Source organism: Rhineura floridana, chromosome 7 (genome assembly GCF_030035675.1).
Source record: "Rhineura floridana isolate rRhiFlo1 chromosome 7, rRhiFlo1.hap2, whole genome shotgun sequence".
Lineage (NCBI taxonomy): Eukaryota > Metazoa > Chordata > Lepidosauria > Squamata > Rhineuridae > Rhineura > Rhineura floridana.
Genome location: NC_084486.1, coordinates 39,162,405 through 39,171,500, shown reverse-complemented (window position 1 = coordinate 39,171,500; position 9,096 = coordinate 39,162,405). Strand labels below are relative to the sequence as shown.

Here is a 9,096-nt window from a genome sequence, read left to right as displayed (position 1 = left end):
CCAGTGGAGCCATGCTGGCATCTCCTCTTCTGCAGCCTCAAATGGCTCATCACAAAGAGACACCAGCCTTTATATCTATGCTACTCTTGGCCTGACCTCCACCCACCATTCCATATGATGTACGTATGAAGTAAAATATAAGTGTGGGTTTTAGGAACTCCACAGATTCAGACCCCTGATACGCTCCAGTTTTAGCCAGACCTTTCTAAAAGAGTTGTCACAAAAAGTAAGGGGGTTAGACCCCATCTCCTCACCCAGTGAACCTCCCTCACTCTCAGCCCAACACTTCAAGATTTAAGCTTTGATGAGAACAATACAATACTCGAACGGAAACATCTTGACTATGAAGCCACAGTGTGATGGATGATTAGATATAATAAAACATTTAGTTGTTAATAATTTTCTGGACTTTATTGTTATCAAAAGTTACATCTAAAAATCACTGTGTATTTTTAAGGGAACATCCTGCGTTTTGGTATAAGCCATAGATATATATTCGGTTATTTTTAAATAATGTATCCCAATATATTTCCATGACTTATTTACCTTGTGTGTGTGTGTGTGTGTGTGTGTGTGTGTGTGTGTGTGAGAGAGAGAGAGAGAGAGAGAGAGAGAGAGAGAGAGAGAGCATACATAGTGCTTCTGTACTTAAAAGTTTGCATATCTCTTTGGGATTTTAATAAAGCCCAGTGAACCTGAAGCATGTACACTATACAAACGTGAAGCCATTGCTAGTAGGTGGCTCTGTCAAAGTGGCATAATCCTCTGCAGGTTTACTCAGAAGTGAGTTCCCCTGTGCTCAATGGGAAGCTAGGATGGGACATCTATGGTCTTCCAAAGGTTGCTGGACTCTAGCTCCCATCATCCTTTACTATTGGCTATGCTGGCTGCAGCTGATGGAAACTGGAGCCCAACGATATCTGGAGGACCACAGTATTCCCATCCCTGTTATAGAGCCTGAGCACCTGAGGTGGTGAAATGTGTTTCCAGGCCTCAGATGCTATGTGTACTTCCAGACAAAGGCTTAATATTGTAAAGGGCTGTTCAGGTATTGCAAATGAGTAATCAACAACAATTATTTGTTTAATGTACTATACTAATCAATATTTTCCTGGCAAAGGTAAATCCAAATTAGATGGGGAGGATGTTGTTGTTATGTGCCTTCAAGTCGATTACAACTTATGGCGATCCTATGAATCAGCAACCTCCAATAGCATCTGTTATGAACCACCCTATTCAGATCTTGTCAGTTCAGGTCTGTGGCTTCCTTTACGGAATGAATCCATCTCTTGTTTGGTCTTCCTCTTTTTCTACTCCCTTCTGTTTTTGAATTTTGATGCCTATGACGTGTGTGGATGCCACAAAATATTTGCATGCATGAGGAGCACCCATCCCACAGTAGACAGCCATCTGGAAGTGCCCTAGAATATAAAAGGTGGTGAAAGGTAGCCATCTCTACTTTCTGTTAAATGGCCCCTCCACTCTCTTACATTTGTATGTTAACAGTTGCCTTCATTCACGGCATTCTGAACTGTAACATATGAAAATGACTTGAGTTGCCATATCACTTCAAGTTGCAGAGATTTCAGAAAAGCAACCAAACTATGACATACACTTCAGTCTCTGCGTAATGAGAAACTTCATGGGCGCCTGCACATATACCTTGGATTTTGTTTCCTTGAAGGTCACTGGAGGCTGTGGTGTCTTCATTACAGTTTTATTTAAATATACAGACAAGCTGAGAATAAGATGGAGGGACTCACAGCATTAACACTCCAGCATATCTTATTCCCCTATTAGGTTTCTAGGGGGGTGTCCCCAAAGTCATAGCTTTAGGTTTAGCACAGAGAGCAAGTGAAGCCGCTGTGTTTTCCCAGCTCCAGATGAGACTAGCCCAGAGTAGCCCTTGGCTGATTGTTCTCCTATACCTAGGATGATGTGGCCCCCAGCCAAGTGAGGGGGGAAGGCCTGCTCCCTCCTTCTGGAAGTATCACTAGCTAGTTGTGTCTATGGCAACATGGCCAGTTGTTTAGCCATGTAAAAAGGATGCTCAACAGGCTTGGCTAGGGCCATTCACTTAAGAAAGAGATGGGTTCACACATCAGCAGTTCCTTCTGCTACAGAATCTCATCTTATAGATATCAAGTCACAGGCTTGGAGGGGGTCCCAAAGGTGGCATCCAAACTGACCCCCCCAATCTTATAACGAAACTAAAAGAATCAGGGGGAGAAAGGGCTATTTCATATGTGACAAAATTCCTATGCAGGAAGTAAGATTGGCAGGCTGTAGCCTTGAGATTTCACACGCACACAAACATAAGCAATGTACCTTTACATTTCCACTTGAAGACACAGTGACAAGGAAGCAGTGGCTTCTCCAGCCCATTTCTCCCCTGGTCCTTTTGTCATTTCCGCTCCCTCTCCTGTGGCAGGATGCAGGTCTTCAAGTTCCACGGCAGGCTAGGGAAGCTGGCAGATGAAAGGGCCTAGAGAAAAAGAGACAGCAGTCAATTGGAAGGAACCAGTGGAGTCTCTTGTGTTGCCATCTAACACTCTCTTACCTACGTAGCACATATGTGCTGCAAATGCTATGCATTTAGGTCAACTCATAGGATCCACCTTAAGATTCCTCTTCACAGCCTCCCCATTTTCCTTCCTACTGCCTTGATCCAGCTTGGAAAGGTGAGATTTAGGGAAGGTTGCAAAGAGAAGGGATGGGAGAGAGAGAGGTTAGTTGTATTTCTGTTCTGCCTGTAGAGATGACTAGATTTGAGAGACGTGGGGTGCTTGATGCAAAACATCCAAGTGGTGCCCCCTTTCCTCTCCCATGACAAAAATATAACAAAATAAATAATTAAGAACTTCCTGCTCATTTCAGTTTTAATTGTCGATTGTTCTGATGCTTTCCGACACCTTTTAAAGTGGAAAGGCAGGATAGGAGACTTTTTAATAATGATAGAGGAGTCCCAATTACACCAGCGTCATTTGAGCAAGTATTTAGAATCTCAGCAAGCCTAAAAGAATTCTCAGTTTGAAAAGCTATCTGATGTAGGAATGAAATACGTGGGTGCAATTGTCACACAGTCCGAAGGAAGGCCTGTAGCTCAGTGATAGAGCATCTGCCTTGACTGTAGAAGGTTCCAGGTTCAATCCCTCGGGTCTCCAGGTAGGGCTGGTAAGACTCTCTTCCTGAAACCCTGAACAGCTGATGCCAGTCAGTGTTGACAATACTGAGCTACAAGGACCAATGGTCTGACTTAGTTTAAGGCAGCTCCCTATGTTCCTATGTCACATGCATGGTGATCTACATGTGGATTGCCCAATGTGCAAGTGTGCCTTTCATGTAGAAATTTGCTCATATTTGAAATTGGCCTTCTGCCTCCTTTCCTCCCTGCAGAGAGCTGGGAATACAGGATCTAGAAGCGATGCCAGCTCTCTTATCTCTCAGGAAGGCATTAAGAGGCAGGAGCTCAAATCGCAGTCTCCAGAAACTCAGCCAAAGGCTGAAAGGTCTTTCTGCTGGCACTGGGATTGTACTACATGATTGAGATCTTCTTATTATCCAGATTCTGAGAATCGCAAATGGGTCTATAAAACCATTCAGGGAACTCTTGGCATTCTTTACTCGATGTACTCGTTTACTGGGGACCGGAGGGCTGTTCCAGAAAGGGAAAACAACAACTAGGCTTTGCTGTTTGTGAAAATATTGGGAGTGTGGTAACATCATCTTTCTAGGGATTCCTCAGCTCACCACTTTGCAAAATACCAATGATTTATGTCTTGTCTTGGCTCCCCAAGATACCGGATTCCTATCTTAAGAGGCAGGGCGAGGAGGCCAAAATGTTATGGTCGAAAAGAAAATGGACAGCCAGGCTCCATGCTAGCTTGATCACACAGCGGAAGCGGGCAATGGCTTCTGGATTATGGCTTCTCCATATTGCCCAGCTGATTGTATGGTTCTTCACCCCCATTCCAGAGAACTTTCATGGACAGCTTCAGATGCTACCGAGTACAAGCAGCGTGTCAGTACTGAAACTGTATGTGAGATCGCCAGCTACATATTACTCTAGCAGCTGGTGGAGTGTGATCACAGCAGGGCCAAATCCAGATTCCTCTATATGAGTGGGGAAGCATGTAAATTCATCCTTAGACTGCAAATGAAGAAGGACAGGAATTGGAGGGGGTTGGGAATGTGTGTGTGTGTGTGTGTGTGTGTGAGAGAGAGAGAGAGAGAGAGAGAGAGGTTGATTTTGGACTATGAGCAAAAGGCCACACTTCATATTTCTAAGCTCTTTTTCCCAATGAAAAAAATGCTGTAATGGGCTTGGAAAGAGACAAAGAATGTAATAAGATATTATTGTTCTTTCTTTCTTTCTTTCTTTCTTTATTTCGCTAGCATTTTCCATCCTTCCTCTAAACTACTTTAGTATTCTTCAGATTCATTCAGTCCACACGATGCATTTAAGATTTGGATGGCAATCTCTTTATCCTCTTTATGCTCTTCAAACGGCTTCCAACTGTGCCAAGTGAGATCACTTGCTAAGGAGCACAGTGGAGCACTGCACCTAATGATTTGAATGGATGAGTCTGCCTTACACAGAGTCAGACACATGGTCTGTCTAGTCCAGTATCGTCTCCTTGGACTGTCAGCAGTTTGCCAAGGTCTCTGGGCCAAATTAGACCTGATATCTATTCAGACAATCCGCAACTGCATGGATATGTGTGTGTGTTGTTTAATTAGTCAGTAAAAGGCAATGGGCTCTCTTTTCCCCTTGCCCCCTGCTGTAGTTCCAATCAGTACTGGGGGCCCATACCTGCTTTTTGCATTGGGAGAAAACCTCTCATTTGACGCCAAAGGAAAAATGCAACCAGAACAGCTGAATTACAATTCATCCCCATCGGTTGTGGATGAAATTGAGACAAAGGGTATTTACCACTCTTCATGTGCAATGACTTGCCAGTGCCAGGATACCTGTGCTATCTATGACTATTTCTTGTGAATTATTTCCTGCCCCACTGTGGGTGATAACTGTATTGTCATCTCCACAATGATCACCAGTCTGCAACTGTAAAAGGTTAAAGGTGTGCCTGTTTAACATATATTTAAGCTCTAATTATCACTGACTACAATTTTCTTCCTTATATACCTGCCAACTAAGATTTCACTTCATTCTTCTGGCAAAGGAGGCCTGAGTCCATGAAAACTTATACCATAACAAATGTGTTAAGTCTCTAATGTGCCACAAGACTCTTTTACTGTTTTCCTGCAAAAGACTAACAAGGCTACCCCACGGGAATTTTTTACCTCATGCTTGTTCACAAATCAAGCAAGAAACAGATATATCCTTCCACTGTTATAAATCTTGCTTAGTATTCATGTGGAAACTACAGAAAGCTGATTCACACGTGCACAGACATCACGTGCTTTCCTTATACTGGAATATTGTAGACTTAATTAGTGACAGCTGATTGTGTGAAGTCCCACTGAAGAGCATTTCATTTGAGGTGATACATAAGTTCTGTGTGTGATTTTAGATCTGTGACAGCCATTCACACATGTCAATCATAATGATGTTGCAATGTGGATGGGTGTGTGAGCCACGTCCCCGTGGTGTTAGATATATGATGGTCATTGACACATACATGCCATCAAATTGTGGCCATGCATGTGTAAAACATATGTGCAATCATCACACACAGAATGCTCTACATACATCTTGGACACAATTTCCTACATATAGTGAAGTGTACACATATGCAACCGTTACATATAACTTGGATGAAGCACGTGACTTCAGCATTATTTTTGAAATGGTGGAAGCAGCCTCTGTAAGACTAGGACTTTCTGCTATTAATACCCAGAGCTGTGGGTTTCTTGGTTCTAGCCCTGATAGCGAGATAGCTCACTAAAGAGAGGTTTAGTTGCTTGTCCTGACTTTTCTATATTTTATTTATTTATTTATTATTTGATTTATATCCCGCCCTACCTCCCAGCAGGAGCCCAGGGCAGCAAACAAAAGCAGTAAAAACACTTTAAATCATCATAAAAACAGACCTTAAAATGCATTAAAACAAAAGAACTTTTAAAACATTCTTTAAAAAAGCTTTAAAAACACCTTAAATAAAAAGGGTTAAAAAAACGCATTGTTTAGAAAAAAATGTTTTTAAAAAAAAAAAAACATATTAAAAGCAAGAGTATATTTAAGAGTGAACCATAGCCCAGTGGTAGACCTCGTGTAGAAGGGCCCAGGCTCAGCTCAGACTGTCTCCCCAATATGCTAGAAAGCAGGCCTGTGCACCTCTTTCTCTCTCCATTTCTCTCTCTTGGTCTCTGCATTCCTTCCTCCGCTGCTATTTTGCCAATCCTCTGGTCCTCCTGGGCCCTGTTTCTAGTAATCTTTGCTGCCGCATGTGCTGCGTTGTTTTTGTTTTGTGCCCCTCTCCGGCAGGGACACATTAGCTCACTCTTTCTCAGAAAGCTGAGGGAACAGCCCCACCCCTGTTTTCTGCTCAGCGCATGTATCCCTACTAGTTGAGAAATAAACAAGCCCTTGTTAGTGGGCAACAGGCTCAGCTGCCATTGTCGTCACACCGCCTCTGTGCCATGCAAGCACTGCCGAGGGGAACACTGTGTCTATAAACTGAGGGAACAAATTCCAGTTGGAGCAGTTTGGGCCTGCAGGGAACGGGTCAGGAGGCAGCCTCGGGCCTGCCGTTTGTGCATTCCTGGTTTTCCCTTTGCATGTTGTTGCCCAGGAAACAGCGCAAAGCTCTGCTGATAAAACTAAATGTGAAATGCAGCCATGCTCAAGCAGTTTCCACTGCCGGAGCCAGGAAACCCAAATTCAGCGAGAGGAATAGATTAGGCGCATTTGTTGGCTGTGCTTGCTTTGTAGAGGTGTGTTCTTTTCATTCACAGAACCATTGTCCTCCTGAGGGCCACACTCCCTTCTGGGCAACCTCCTGGGGGCCACATACCAGTGGTGGGCAGGGCCAATGGCAAAAATGGGCAGAATGCTGAATTCTACCTTTTGTACAGTAGTTTAGTTTCTACACACATTCACACACCTCTCTCTATCCTCCGCCCAGGCAAGCAAGAAGCAACATCAAAGTTCAAGGACATCATTCCAGCCAGCCCAAAACACCTCAAGGCTGTTGTGAAGTCAGGCTGGTGATGGCCTGGGGAGAGTCCCGAGGACCAGAGAGAGAGGTCTGGAGGGTCACATCTTGACCTCCAGGCCTGAGGTTCCCTATCCATCTTTTCATTTATTCATCAAGGTGGCAATCCTACTTGAGTGTCAGCCCCACTGAGCTCACCTGACCTCACATGCTTAGGATTTAGCCTGCAATTCATGAAAGTTGCCCCAGGGGCGCAGAGCACAAGTGTTTGGGTCTGCTGGGGGAGAATCTGGTTTTGAGATCCTCAGAGCCTGACAATGTATTCTCCATCCAGAACACGATACAGCTGGTCAACCGGTAGTTGGTATCGTGTAGTCCAAGGGTAGGGAACCATTTTCCTATGAAAGATCATTGACCGATAAAGAAGTCCATTGGGGAGCCACCACAACTAATGATGGGCAGAACCAAAGTCAAAAGTAGGCAGAGTCAGATAAAAAAAGCGGACTTAGTTTGCAGCACTGCTGGATGGGATCTCTCTTCTTCCCCCTCCCCACCTCCCCCATCTTTGTAGGCCACATGAACTGAGGGCCACAGGCTCCACCACCCCAAGTGTAGTTGACAGAAAATATAGCCTTGGGCTGAAGAGACAGGAATTCAAATCACCATGCAGCCATGAAGCGTATTGAGTTACCTGCCCTGTGGCAGTTATTGTTTAGCCTAACTAACATGGGGAACAAACCAGTGCATGCTCTGCCTGAGGTCCTAGGAAGCAAAGCAGGATACAAACATGATAAATATCATTTAGTATTTATGATAGGGGCTGAGTGTAATGTGTTCTGGCTGCAGGACAGGTCAGGTGGGGGTAATGGAACATTGAAGACCAAGCACCAGAAGCCCCTGGAAATATAGTGGAAGCAACAGGGTAAAGAAGGTCCAACTAGTAGTCCAACTTTTTGTCCCCAGGCTGATAGGGAAACTCACAAGCAGGGCATTAAGGTAACTGCCTCTCCTTCTTGTTTGTCCCTAGCAATTGGGTTTCTGAGATATAATGCCCCTATATGTGGAGGCTCCATTTAGCAATCAGGACTAATAGTGTTTCTCCCTTTAAAGAGATAAGACCCATCATTTGGCAATCCTGGGAAATCAATGTCCCTCTCTCCTTCATTAGCATTGCCTTAAAAAAAAGCACTTTAAACTGGCAGTATAAGACTGTTTTTATGAGTGAAGTTTAAAATGGGTTTTGCACTTCCCATATCTGTCATGTAAATCCTACGTTGGCTGGAACACATGCTCATTTTTTAAAATGGGTCTCTTCTGTGTTTTAACCGATTCTTAACAAATTCAGGTGTGCCACGTTGCAGACTCAAAGGATCTCTAAGAGCATCACTTGTGAAAAATGCCTTTGGTGTAAGCTGAGTACCTCACATTTCTGCACCATGGAGTCCATGGTATATTTGGAAGAATCTGCGCTAAGAATCTGTCTTCATTTGTCTGAAATAACAAGCATGAGAGCAGGATGTTTGCTTCTCTTTTAAGTGAACTATAGCATTGGGGGAAATGCTATAAGGCAGCCTTCACTAGTCTGGTGCTGACCAGATGTTTTGGACTACAACTCCCATCAACCCTAGACAGCATGGCCATAAGAGATCACCCTAATGGAACATGTCAATTGCCCTGATGGATCAGACCAGAGGTCTATTCATTCCAGGGATGAGGAACATCAGTGCCATCCGTGATGGGAGCTATGGTCCATCAACATCTGGAGGGCTACACAGGTTCCTCATCATTGCTATCAGAGACAATTACATCCATGGAAGTTGGTTCCTGTCCTGGTTAGGCCAGGAGTCTGAGGGTGTCTGGTTGGTGCTCCATTGTTAACATTAGGGAGGTCTCTGCCTAATCAGTACCTGCTTGAGGAGTTTCTGATCTATTTGGACCATGCTGTTCCCATTAATTGGCTTCTAGGTACTCACAAGCA

The 9,096-nt window shown here is 44.1% G+C and overlaps 1 long non-coding RNA gene across 1 annotated transcript; it reads right to left on the bottom strand.

Moving 5' to 3' along the window:
* Nucleotides 1-538: 538 nt before the first annotated feature.
* On the bottom strand, nt 539-6,430 carry LOC133388364 (uncharacterized). The gene is made up of 3 exons (XR_009763761.1): nt 6,299-6,430; nt 2,329-2,485; nt 539-1,421 (listed from the first exon to the last, which is right to left on the bottom strand). It is a non-coding gene; the product is annotated as an uncharacterized LOC133388364 (long non-coding RNA).
* Between the last annotated feature and the right edge of the window lie 2,666 nt (nt 6,431-9,096).